The sequence below is a fragment of the Rhinolophus sinicus genome, chromosome 10 (assembly GCF_057876585.1).
Source record: "Rhinolophus sinicus isolate RSI-liver-muscle chromosome 10, RSI-T2T, whole genome shotgun sequence".
Classification (NCBI taxonomy): domain Eukaryota; kingdom Metazoa; phylum Chordata; class Mammalia; order Chiroptera; family Rhinolophidae; genus Rhinolophus; species Rhinolophus sinicus.
In genome coordinates this window covers 6,103,365-6,116,979 of record NC_142510.1, presented here as the reverse complement: position 1 = coordinate 6,116,979, position 13,615 = coordinate 6,103,365, and the positions used below count along the sequence as shown (strand labels likewise).

Below are 13,615 nucleotides of genomic sequence, written 5' to 3'. Positions count from 1 at the left end.
GGATTCTGGGGAAGACAGAGGTGAAGCGCCCTTCTCATCAAATCTTACCAATTAAAAAAGTCCTAGCAATATGACTTATTACTGGTGATATTAACCTCAATCACTTAATTAATGTGACGTCTATAATTAATATGGACTCATGGGTATTTATTTTAGTCTATGGCTTGGAATCCAATACTATCCTTATTATCTTGCTCAGATGGTTCCAGCCGTGACCATTCAGAGCATCTTGCATTGGCTAGTAGGTCCTTTGAACACGTCCCCTTCCCTTAGGAGCACTTCTTTACTTCTGACACCACAAGATGTTCCAGACTTATCTTGTGCTTTCCCTGCCCCAGCCCTGGAATCAGCCTCTTTCTTCTCCAAGGAGCCCTGGTCCCTTTTATTAGAGACTGGAGTTTAGAAACCCACATTTGGGTGGTGTGTGCTCCTTGCTGCTGGGAAGCTCTTGCATCTAGGCCCTCAGTGTTCAGAGCTTGGAGATATATTATGTATACCAATCCATGCATACCCATGTATATACACATCTAGTGTATTTATATCTGTATCTGTCTCTGTATATATTTAAAAAAACTTTAGTTTTTCATACCAAAATACTCCTGGTTTCAATTTATCACCCTAAGGCCAAGTCTTGCCTCCCTCTTTATTTGTAAATTTCCCTATTTATCTTTGTTTGTTTTTTAATTGAAGAGCTGATCCTTAAATCTTGACAAATCATTAAAAATCTTTCCATCTCGTCCTTCCTCTCATCCTTTCTCACCTGGAAATGGCTCATGTGAGACTACGACATTGCATGCTAGATGTTGCCGTCAGAAGCTAGACACAAGAGAACCCAGCAGATTTCATGGACCTTCTGAATGTAAAAAGTACTAATTGCACACTTTATATTTTATTGGCAGTGGGTTGCATGAGGGTCAGCGGAAGGCTCTGGAATGTGAGCTCATTGTTCCAGCCAAATGAGTCATTTGAGATGGGAATACTAATTTATTTGAACAGTTCTGTATCAACATGATTCTGGGGGGGCAGGGGGGAAGGTTTGCCTGTTCTCTGCTCTGTCCCCCTGGAGAAAACTCACCCAGTGGTCCTCTCCTCTGGACCACTCTCCTTGCTCCTGGAAGCACCTTGCTTCTTGCTGGCTGCCTCCTTATCTGCTCACTGATCTCTGCCTCCTCCCTTTCCCAGTATACATGTTATTCCCTTTCCCTCTGACTTCCTATCTTTATTTCCCTTTCCACAGACTCTATAAACTTTCACCGAAAAGTAGGTCCTAGGAGAAATCCTTCACAGCTGTGTCTCCAGAATCTTTTCAATCCGAAAAGCCGAGTTTACGTTTTCCTTTATTTTGTTGTTGGAGGATTGGTTTTTCTCTTCGGTTCCCTGTTCTTGGGGGAGTTTTCTGTTCTTCTGTCCTTTCCTAGCAGCTTGGAGCTGCTCAGCATGACACCTCAGGGAGTGCTATACTGAAAAACCAAATTTTGCCCACCATGCTCCGGATGTGTGAGAGAGAAGTTAGGAAGGGCAAGAGTTGCTCTCTCTGATGACGTATGGAGCATTTATTATTTGAAACTCAAAAGCCTGACTCTTTTAGCTCCCTCCAGGAAACAAGAAATAAGCTCGTTCCAGGTATTATTCCTTTTACTGTTATCAATGATTCCAGAAGCTCACAAGCTTGTTTTTATGGGATTCTGCCACTCCTATAGCCAGATGTCCCCCAGGAATGAACCCAGAACACCCTAGAATGAGATGATGTCAAGTCAGTGAGAGAGAGAATCTCAGGAGAGCCCATATTTTCTTAGCCGTATCCAGGAAGCCTGGATGGAAAGGTCTTGGCAGCCACAAACTTCCTGGGGAGCCAACTGGGCAGCTTCCTGGGGACCTTGGGTGTGCAGAATCATCGTGGGTACTGAACCATTAATCAGACAATGAAGAACCCATTTCAAGAATTCCAAGAGTACTCTCCTTTCTTGGAAGGAACGCTTAGCCAAGTCACATAGGGCTGGCAGGAAGGGAGGGAGCATGTGGTGAGTAATAATGATGGCTGTGGGGACATGCTGAATAGTAGCAATAATACTAATAAGAAGGAGACGACAGCAATGATGACCACAAAGGTGGCTGCAATTTCAGTCAGTTCTTCCTGATAAGGCAGGCAGTATGCATACTTTTACTGTACTCATCATATCTCATTGAATTCTCACCATTGTGTGAAGCAGGTGCTGTTGTTAGTCCCATTCTACATCTGAGAAACTGTCTGTTGCTTGGGGTCACAAAGCGACAAAGCGGTGAGGGCTGGATTACCATCCTGAACCCTTTCCGAAAAACTTTGCTATGTGGTCTTCTGGGGAGAGTCCGTCTTGTAAGCGGTAGTGCTTTGGTGTTGCTGAGCTGGTTGTTCAGGTAGCCGTGACTGATGCTTTTGCACAGGTGTGCACGGTATTGGTCAGATGGTCGAGAGGAAGGAACCCAAGGCCCTGCCCCCTACAAGGCTGCAGTCTAATGGAGGGGGCACAGGCAGGTCCATTCACAGGACCACACTGTGAGGGATGGTCACTACGCCAAGGATGGGGCCGTCCAATGGGCAGCCAAGGATTTGGCCAGTGTTTGGAGGCAGGGCAGTAGGAACGCAGGGAAGGTATGACACAGAGAAGGACCAGCATGAACGAAAGCACGGAGGGATGAATAGCATGGTGTGGCTGGAAGATGAGGTTGTAGGGGAAGGGGTTAGACGAGAGCTGTAGCTGGAGAGAGAAGCAAGCGCCTTGCATGGACCAGCTAAACTCAGTGTTTTAGAACGTGGGCTGTAGATACAGAAGGACCTGGGGTGAATTCCAGTTCAGCCACATACTAGCTGTGTGACCACGGGCTGCGTTTTAGAACTTTTCTGAGTTTCAATTCTCATATTTGGAAAAGAGAGACAAATGAAATGCTATGTGAGTTAGGATGAGGAAATGGAGGCTCAGAGAGCCCAGGTACCTGGCCTTGGGTCCCCGAGTTGATGAATGAATGTACCAGGATGGCCGTCTACTTTCTATCACACGTATAGCTTTATAGCTCGTAACGCTCCTATATATTCTCAATTTCACCGACGTCAGATCACTAACCATGTTCGCATTGTAATTTTTCTATCTCTGTGCCTGTTGTCCCCAGCCTATGTGGCTCTCAAAGGTAGGGACCCTCTCCTACTCTACCATCACCTGGTGGGCCAGTAGCTATGCAAGGGGCTCAGGCTTGCCAGTGGTTCAGAAATGCTCAACATGTAGAGGTCTGGACCTCATGCCAGACAAAGCGAGCTAGAATCTTCAGGCCTGCAGCCTTGAGCTTTCTCTCTTGTCCAGCTGGGATTTGAACCGCAGCAGGAAAGTGTTTGTTGAGTGAATAAGTGAGCAAGTCACCAGACTATATGTATTAATTGAGACAGGCTAGTACATGCGATGACAACTGTCAACCCCCAGCTCTCAGTGGCTTAAAATAAGAAATGTTTGGGGGGTTTTTTTGCCCATATTTTATGTCCACGATGGATTGGCTGGGGCCTCAGCTCAACAGAGCAGTGGCCCAGAAGTAACACATACTCCCCCCATTCACACTCCCGGGCTAGGACTAGTCACGTGACTCCACCCAAGTGGACCAGGAAGTACAATCCTGCCCAGAGGGTGGGAAGCCAGAAGCCATGGGTGAACAGCACAGATGACTGCCAGACTCTGAAGCTGGCACCATCTACTTCATTTTCATTTCAAATTGAGACTAAAGAAGCTTGCTCAAGGCCAGAGAGCAAATACAGAGCTGGATTTGAGTTCTTTTTCTATTTTTTTCCTGGTTCAAGGCCATAATTTTTCTTTTTTTTTTTAATGTAATGAGGCAAGATGGTGCATGGCGTTAAACTTAGTGGTTAAAAGCCTAGCATCTGGATTGCCTCCAGACCTTCCGCTGTGCCACTTACCAGATGTGTGAGCTGGGCAAGTAACAGAACCACCTTTTTGCCCGTCAAAGAGATGGTCAAAAGATGGGAAGGGCTAAGGAAGGGAGTGTTTTCTGGAACGAAGTGTTTGAAGCCAGGTAGGGCTTATCTGAGTGGTATTGATATTGAGTGTGTGTGTGTGTGTGTGTGTGTGTGTGTGTGTGTGTTTGGGGAGGGATATAGATGTAAAAGGTTGCCCAGGATTTGTGGCGGCTCCTGACACAGCCAGGAATGGTACACACCTGTTCCTCATAAGTTGCTTCCTCCCTCCCTGCACCACTGTGAGTGTTTGGGCTGCAGGGAATGGAGAAGCCAACTCAAGCTGATTTAACCACATGCATTCGCTCAGGGAAGGGGATGCCCAGGGCCTGGTATGTCTGGGGTCAGTCCAGCCGCTCAGTGATGTAGTTAAGGACTCAGGATCTTTTGGTTTCTCTGCTCTGCTCTCTGTGGTGCAGGGCCTGTCTTACCCACAGTTGAGGGAAAAGCCATTGGTGGCACCTGAGGTCACGGTCAGACAGGGAGAGAGCGCTGGCTTCCTCGGGCTCTGTCTTACAGCAAAGAAAGCTTCCCTGCCACTGCCCCTAGTTAGCCTCTCCAAGCCTCGTTGGCTCCAATTGGCTTTGGCCTGTGAGGGGTCAGCGATCTTGGTGGAAACGTTAGCTGGTTTAGGCAGAATGGGGAATGTAATAAAGGATGTTAGATATCCCACAGAATTGTTGGGAGGGCTGGAGAAAGGAACTTAAGGCTAAGCTTCTAGGAAAAATGCCCCAAACCACACTGCGGGCCTGGCCCGATGAGCTAACCACCATCCTGCCTGAGCCTGCCCTCATTGCAACCGCCGCTGCCGTCAGCACCCGTGCGGCTTCTCCATTGGAAGCTCAGCCCTGCGACTGCCGTCCTCAAAGCTGGCTGCTTTGGCCACTGGTCACATCAACAGAACCAAGGCTCATGATCGGATTTAGTCTCATGCGGTGCCTCTGGCCGACACAGCCTATGTCATATCCGTCATCCTAGTTGCAAAGGAGGCACGAGATTTGCATCGTGATGTCCGCTCTGGGGACTTATAAAGTGTGGTTTCCTCAAATACAGATCGGGTAGAGATCGGACAGCTATGTCACTACAACCTGGCCATCCTTGACCAAGCACTGGTGGGACTCCATAATGAGCTTGGATTGCCAACGGGGCAGAATGGGCATGTGGGGACCACTGGGTTCTCTCCCCTCTCCCCATGTACTCAGGGTGCATACATGTCTGAGATACTTCCTAAGGCCTCGCCATCCTCCTGCCTTCCCAGCCCCCGCCACTCACCTTCTCCTGGCTGATCCGTGCCGTCCCTATCTCTAGAATGTTCTCTGCCCTCTCCTCCTCGCCCAGTTTACTGTGATGCACCATTCTACTTATCCCATAACATTTCAATTAACTCATTTCACTCATTTAATTAACACCTCTCTCTCCCTCCAGGCCATAAATATGGTGAGAACTTGGACTGTCTTGATCATAGCTACTGACACAGTAACTGGCTCATAAGTACTTAATAAATTTATATGGAATGAATGAGCATTAAACGAATCCCATTAGAGGCATTTATAAAATCCCTCTTGGCTCAAAAGACATTTTAATAGCATTGTTTGGGAACCGTACATTAAGCCCTTAGAGGTGGGCATATTAGAATCACCCCAGTTTTTTTCTGTTTTGTTTGTCAAACGATAATGCCTTCAATGGATCCTAATATGTGCACCCCTCGCACGATGAGGCTCGCTGCCACAGTGAGCCACTGGCATTGATAGGAACCTGTGGTACGCCTTGTGTCAGGGGAGAAACCTTACTTTGGGGTGCCATGGCTTGACGGTGGTGGCAGCTTAAATTCCTATAAAAACTTTCCCGTCCATCACGTCACTGTAGTTATAGTAACCCCCCAGCCTCGCCAAAATTCTCTTAAGAAGTTTCAGCTGAATTTTTTTTTTTTTTTTTTTTTTTTTGCCAACAAGTTAAAAACATTTGGGTGGCTTTTCCTATATCAGGGGAGCCTTTTATAAAACTGGCTGCCAGTCACCCAGGAAACTGGGAAGAGCTTCAGAAGAGTCTGGTCTTTTTCCACGATCAGGAGGAAGCATGGGGGTAATTTTGTTCATTAAAGAGCACTTATTGTTTCCCGTATGCTAGAAACTAATTTTATTCCCATGCCTGAACAGATAAGGTCATATCCTCCAACTTGATTTGGAGTTTATATTGGAAGATGAAGAAAGAATAAAAAATATCACAGACATCCCACCCGTAGTATTAATAGCTATTATGTACTGAGAGCTTCATCTGTGCAAGGCACTTTTCTACAAGCTTCACATCTGTTCACGTGGTTAATCCTAATCCTTGCAACAACCCATTTAGATCCTTATTTTAGATGAGAATACTGAGGCACAGTCCACCTGAAGGAGAACATATGGTATCTTAGACTGGAGTCCTGGCCTCAGGGGATTTCTAGGTTTTCAGTTTCCTGAAGACATAGGCTTTGGGGGGTAAGGAAGAACTGTTGGTCACTGAGGTCAAAGCATGTGGATTTGGGGACAGACTAACATGGGATGGAACCCCAGCCCTCCCACTTACCAAGTACGTACCCTTGGCAAGTTCTCTCCCCTCTTAGTTCCTTGATTGTCTTCACTCTAAAATGGGTACAGCTGTACCTTCCACATGAGGTTATTGGGAGGACTAAGTGAGTTAAGGAATGGATGGCACCGGGAGCAGTATGGACACCCTGCAGCTGCCCATCACGTGTGACTTCCCTTCCTTACTCCTTCCATCAGGTGGTCTGAGTGATGCTTTTACATGGAGGGACACACATGACTGCTGGCCTTTGAGAGTGACATTGTTTTGAGAGTGACATTGTGACAGGTGTGGAGGGTGGGCAGGCCAACGTTTGCTAACATTGATGTGACTGTCATGTGGCCTGGGTAGCCCATGCAGATTTTGCTGGCTGCGTAGGGACAGGATAGCTAGAGACCCTCCAAGAGTCTTGATTTCACAGCAGCTTGTTGGCCCGGACCACCCCGTTCATGCTAGTCCCTGGGACCTTTATGTAAGACAGTACTAGGGTCTGGACTCGGATTCAGGTTCAAGTCCTGTCTCACTCTGGAACCTTAGGCCAATTTCTTCATCTCCCTGAGTCTCCATTTTTCTGTGACTTAACTTGGAAGACTATTGGTAATGACCTTGAAATGCCCTCAATACATGCTAGCCCCTCTTCTTTAGAAACCATTATGGTAGCCCCCCCTTATCTGCAGGGAATACATTCCAAGGCCCGCAGTGGGTGCCTGAAACCTCAGATAGTACTGAACCCTATATATACTGTTTTTTCCTATGCATCCATCCATCCATCCATACCTATGATAAAGTAAAATAAGGGAGATATGAACATAAGCACTGTGATCCTGAGGCAGTTGAGGTGATAACGGAGGCGGCTGCTAAGTGACTAATAGGAGGGGAGCCCATACGGTGTAGAAATGCTGCACAGAGATGATTCACGTCCTGGTGGGGACAGAGCGGGAAGGCTCGAGATTTCGTCACACCACTCAGAATGGTGCACACTTTAAAACTTATGAATGACTTCTAGAATTTTCCATTTAATATTTTCAGACTGCGGTTGATCACAGCTGACTGAAACTGTAGAGACCAAAGCCCTGGATAAGGGGAGATTACTGTATATAGTGTTAAGATTTTACCTTTAGGAAGAAATGACACGGTTCTCTGAACCCCCTACTCTCATGCACGTTCTGGTTCTATGTCCCGTGTCCCATCCTACTGGGCTCTACCCTGAAAACGCCACTGGTCTGAAGAGGAGACAGAATCCGATATAGTCACATGGTTTTCAGGGCCTTACACAGGGAGGCCTTAGGAAGTCCGTGTAAAGAGAGAGAAGCATTTTCCTGACAGCAGCTCCCTAAAACCAGAAGGCTTGTGGCAGCTGACCAGCTAGCGGAGCACCTCCTCTCACCTTGGGAGGGAAGTCAAGCCTGGGGCTGAGACTAGGCGCCCTCAGCGAAAGCAGGGCCAGGGCCAGGGCCTGGGGCTTGTCAAGAGGCGGGAAAATGGGGCTGTCTTTGGCTTGGGAGTCAGACAACCCCGGATGCCAATTCCCAGCCGTGTGACCTGGGGCGAGTGACTTCACCTTGCCAAGCCTCCGTTTCTTCCTCTCCGGAATGGGGAGGGTGCTAATACCTATTTCTTGGGGGCTGTTGCAAGGGGAGCTGTGAACGCGGTGGGCACACAGTGTGCTCTGCCACCCCGGCTGCGGGGATTAGCGTTACCGCTGCGGTCGGAGCCTCGGCAAAGGCCGGCCGTGTCGGGGCCCCGGGCGCGCGCCTGCGCACGCGCACCGGCGGCCAGGTGAGAGCCAGGCGCCCGACTCGCACCTGGTCTTTAACCCTTCCCTGTCCCGGAGGTGGGCGACATGGTTGCAGGGGCCGGGGCGCGGGGTCGCGAGCACCGCTAGGACTGCCCCAAGGCGGGGGGCGGCCGCTGGCGAGCGCGCCGAGCCGGTTCCAGGACGGGGTCCGCGCGCGCCGCGCCGCCGGAGGGCGGGGGAGCGCCGAGGGGGATAAAATCTCGCGAGATCGCGCTCGCTGGCGGTAGCGGCGGCGACGGCGGCAGCCGGGGAGGTGAGCTGCGGGCGGCGGCGGCGGCCGTTGGGGGCCGAGGCGGGGGTGAGAGCGGCGAAGACCGAGGGCCGGGCTGGGGAGCGGGCCGGGCGGGCGGCCCGCGTCCGGGGCGGCGGCCTCAGCTCGTCCTGCGGCTGCAGCGGAGCCACGGGTCTGCCCCGTCCCGGGACGCGCGCGTACGGGGCGGGGCGGCCGGGCCGGGGCCGCGGGGCCGCCCGGGCCAGTCCCCCTGCAGCCAGTCCCTGCGCTCGGGTGCGACCCGGGGCCCCCCTCAGTTCCCTCGGGCGGCGGGGCTGCGCCGGCAGCGTCTGAGCCGTGACTGTATTCCCGGCACTTCACTTGCGCGGCTCCACTCCAGCGCTGCACCGGGAGGTGGAGCGCCTTCCCACAGTCACACCGCTGGGAGGGGAACGGGGGTGCAAACCCCGGGCTCACGGACTCCAGCGCCCACACCCGTCCTCGCCTCCATCCTTCTCCCCACCCCCAGGGCTGCTTTAGGGTTAGCGTTCTGTTCCTCGGGTCTGGATTGGGCTGCAGAGGGCGTGTCTGGGAGCCCCTATCCCCCTACCCCCCGAAAACGAATGCAGCATTGCATATGAGTTGCTTGGGAGAGAGTCCTTGGCTTTTGTCAAATTCTCCGAAGGGCCCCTGATCCCGAAATGGTCAAGAACTCTTGTCTGGCCCTGTTAGAGAGCAGAAGCGGGCTTAGGTCAGCGGTGTGTGCCGGGGGTGGGGTGTCAGGCCCACCGAGCCCAGGGCTTGCCTTAGTTGGGCGAAGGAAACTTCTTAAGTTTGATTATTGTTAAGCACGTGATTCCACTCTTGGGAGCAGACGTACTCAACCTTGTCAGAACCAAGGCCCCTCCCCTTTGCAGCAAACGTCTGTAAAGCCCACTTTACCCTGTTATTAAATTCATCGTGAAATGCACGTAATTGAGAATCCGTGTGATGCTCCAGTAAATGCAAGGGGGCACTAAAAGGAGAACCATGTATGACATGCATTGATTGCCATATCATTTACCTGTAGCGCCTGCAACTGTGCTGGAGGATAGCGTAATGCAGCAGTGCTCGCACCTGCTTCTAATGAGTACCTTTTGATTGAAGAGCAGTAAAAATACCAGGTGCCATTTCAAACAAGGGCCAGAGATACAGATGGACTCAGTGTTTGTGTCGGGGGTGACCTGTTTATTATAATGGAGATACGGCCTATGGTGAATTAGGGATAACATGCCAAGATAAATTACAGACTATCTCAACCAACACAAATAATATTAATGTAATCCCTCCATGGATGCCATATTTTCAAACTGCATTGTAGGGCACCTTTTGTGTCACAAGCTTTGAGGTACTGCTACTTTGAAAAACAACGTTGGACCCCTACCTCTAATTATGAATAAAGTATTGACAAGATTGTAATTTAAGGATTCAGTGCCAGTATCTCATTAGTTTAGATAATGCTCAGTATTATTACACTGCAGTTATATGTTATGCATATAATACATGCATATGAGGAAATGGTCACTAATTTTCAGATGTTGTTATTTTAATGCTGACTTTCCTCACATTAGCTGCCTTCTCAGGAATTACTCGGGTTTTCCCCCGTGATATCCTATGAAAACGTTTCAGTATTATGTTCCTAAAATAATGCCAATTTATAGTGATTAATTTGGCTTGACATTTAAAAGAGTCTCAGGACCAGGATAAATCTTCATTATGTACGTCTGTCACACTCATTGTGTGAAGGCCATTGTCCCGGAAGTTTTCCTTCAGTCACTTTGATAACTAAGCATGTCTCTTAGGAGATAGCACCAGTCCCCTTGAGGTCCACTCTGATGAACAATTGTCCACTCAATTATTACAGGAAAGGGGCCAGAATTTAACTGACACTTAATTTTTGTTGGGAATTCCGTGCCCCCCCCCCCCCCATTCTTAGTGTCTGACATACCAAAAATGTAGGCTCTAAGCTAGTGACACTTTGATTATCTCAGGTAATCAATCTCAGGTGGAATCTCAGGTGGGAGACAAGGTTAGTCCCTATGTCCCTTTGTCTGAAAAATCTGTTTAATGTAAATTCTTGTTAAAGTTGACAACTAAACCCTTGAATCAGTGGGCAGTTTGAGATTAGAATGGAGTTGGGAAGTGAAAGCAATAATGTGTAGAATAAGTAAAAAGGCCTGAGTTAAGTAAAATACAAATTAGTACTCTATAACCACCTTTTAAATAACCTTCATTCCTACTTACTAATATCCACATTAGAGAATCTAGAAAATGTAGCTGTGTGCAAAGGTGAAAATTATAATGACCTATAATCACAGAGTCCTCAGTCCTCCTGGTATGATTCCTTAGAAATTGTCTTTTCATTTGAGATTCTGTTAAGTCATGCTGCTTCAGGGGAAAATGCAAATTGAGTTAAGAAAGTTCAACTCAGACTATTAAATAGCTACAGTGTAACATTATAAATTTCTTTAACTTGTTAAATCTACAAAGCAAGTTGAATGGATAAATTGTTTCTTGCTGTAAGATGTTTGTTTATTCATCAGTTACTTTGGAAACAAACATGTAATTAAAGACTTGTCAAAATAGAAGAATATACAGTTGTCTAGAGGTACATACACTGAATACCTTTGGATTGGAAAATTATCCAATTTGAGAGTACTGAATTTTTATTACTTTGAGCAAGCAGTATCACATTCCAGGATAAAAAGAGGTCACTCCTTTTTTCTTTTATTTCTTTACCTACTTTTAAGATAAATGACTACTTTTTTTTTTTTTAAATAGTCATCTGTACAAAACTAAACAAAGAATATGAATTGCACAGACATGGAAACTGTTCCAGTTTTTAGGCATGGAGGATACATTGTTGAATGAGCAAAAATCCATGCCTGTGGATGAAAATGAGTAATTTACTGTACACATACCTCTGAGATTTATAATTAAGCAGTTTCATTGATTTTAAAGATACATAGCTAAGATGGAATGGTATCTTAAAATTGGCATGTCATGGTTTACTTGGAAACTTTTCTTAGTGGTACATAAAACAGTGTGTCTGAAAATCGACAGCATCTTAGATTCTGTGAAATAGGAAATATGTAGAAATTCAGCGCATTGATTAATCTTTAACCCCAACAACTTGATCCAAGGGATGATGTGCAAAATGGACGTACACAGCAGTTCTAGGTCCTTCCACCTAAAGCAGAATTCTTTACTCAGAAGATTCCTGTGAAGATTTCCCCCATGTAGAACAAATGGAGAATCAGTGTTTGTAAATATAAGACCCATTTTTTGGGAAATGTTCAGAAGGAAACAAACTGCTTGGTGATTTTTCATGGAGAGCAGATGGTGTGGTTAATGTGTTTAAGGTAGAGTTAATCAGACAGTATAACCAGGCAGATGCATGAGTATGGTTTTTTTTGTTTTTCCCTTCTGGAAGGGTCTTAGGTCCACTTATAAATGAAAATGTTTTCCAATGGGACATCCTTAAATTGGATTTCAACAATTCATTGTTGATGATGTTTTAGTAAGAAATATGTTTGAGAATATATTTACTATGCGTTAAGCACGGAATTTATAGAGGAAGCTACATGGTAGCAAGGAAACCAGTGTAAGGGCTTTTTCCATCTTCTATTGAGGGCAGGTTTCATAGGAAACTCAGCGACATGAAGACTGCTTGCCTATTCCACAGGTGGACTTTAGCTTTTCTTCTCAGAGTGTGGTCCCCAAACGAGCAGCGCATCAGCAGCACCGGGAGCTTGTTAGAAATGCGACTCGGGGGCCCACCCTGCCCCACTCAAGGGCAAGCTGCCTTTTTACAAGATGCTCTTCCACGCCACGCACAGGCATGCGTGAGAAGCACTGGACCTTAGTGGGGGCTCTCAGACTTGAGTGTAGGGCTTGCTACCTGTTGCTCCCCAAGTTTCTGGTTTGGTAGATCAGGGTGAGGGCCTGGGAATTTTCATTACCTGAGGTTCTCAGGTGTTGCTGATGCTGCTGGTTTGAGAACCATGAGACGAAAGCATCCTTTCTATTGCACCCACGTGTGTTCTAACTCCTCCAAACAACCTTTTCATAGCTTTTGTAGTTGTATGCTTTAGCTTGGTTGAAGAAAATAATTACAGTGTCTTTTATAGTTTTTAGTGTTGTCCACATTCAAATTGTCAGTATCTAATTTCAGAGGAAAAAATCTCTTTAAATGCCTGTTGGATTTTGACTCTGATTTATGGATAGTTCTCTTTCTTTTCTTTCTGAGTTATACTTTCAATACTTTAAAATTCCTTTGTATAAATAAAATGTTCATATGGTTCAAAAATTAAAACAGCATATTTTAAGGAATCTAACAACTTTGTCTTGTCTAACCTGTCCCCTGGCCCCACAGTAAACTTCTTTATTTCCTGCTAATGTCTATTATTTCTTTGTGTAGATAGACACGAATTCCTGTATACTACTTGTACGTTTGCACTCTCTCTTTTTTAAATAAAACGTAGCATACTGTGTAAATTATTCTGCCCCTTGCTATTTTCAGGAATATACTTTTGGGATCTTCCCATATTAGTGTATTAGAAAATAAATGTTTAACAGCTTCAGAATATTCCATTGCATGCCTGTGTCATAGTTTATTGAACTAGCCCTCATTGATGCACATTCGAGTTTTTCCCTAGTCTCTGACAATGGCAGATAACCTGGCATGAATAGCCTTGCACACACATCATTTCGTGTATGTGAGGTGTCTATGTAGGATATCTTGGCAGAAGTAGGATTGCTGGGTCAGTGAGCAATGCAGTTATAATTTTGATCAGTGCTGCCCTCCTTCAGGGTCGTACCATTTTGAACTCCCACAAATAATGCAGTAGAATACCTGTTTCCCCATGGCCTCTCCAACAGACCGTGTTTAACCACCTTTGGATTTATAGCAGTCTGATAGGTGAAAAACGGTAACTCAGTGTAGTTTTAACGTGTATCACTTTGATTATGAAAGAGGCTGAGCACCTTCTCATATGCTTAGAGCCTGTTTCTA

The 13,615-nt window shown here is 46.7% G+C and overlaps 1 protein-coding gene across 6 annotated transcripts in view; it reads left to right on the top strand.

Annotated features, from left to right (window-relative positions):
• Positions 1-13,615, top strand: part of MRTFB (myocardin related transcription factor B) — a 236,981-nt gene that overhangs the window by 57,280 nt on the left and 166,086 nt on the right. For 3 of the 6 annotated variants that reach the window (XM_074322643.2, XM_074322641.2, XM_074322639.2), the window contains exon 1: positions 8,511-8,604. The exons of 1 other annotated variant lie outside the window; for it this stretch is intronic. The gene's annotated coding sequence lies outside the window, so the exon portion shown is untranslated. Of the gene's footprint in view, positions 1-8,510; positions 8,605-8,626; positions 8,650-13,615 lie in introns of those variants that run through there. 2 more of the 6 variants (XM_074322642.2, XM_074322640.2) reach the window with 2 other exon arrangements.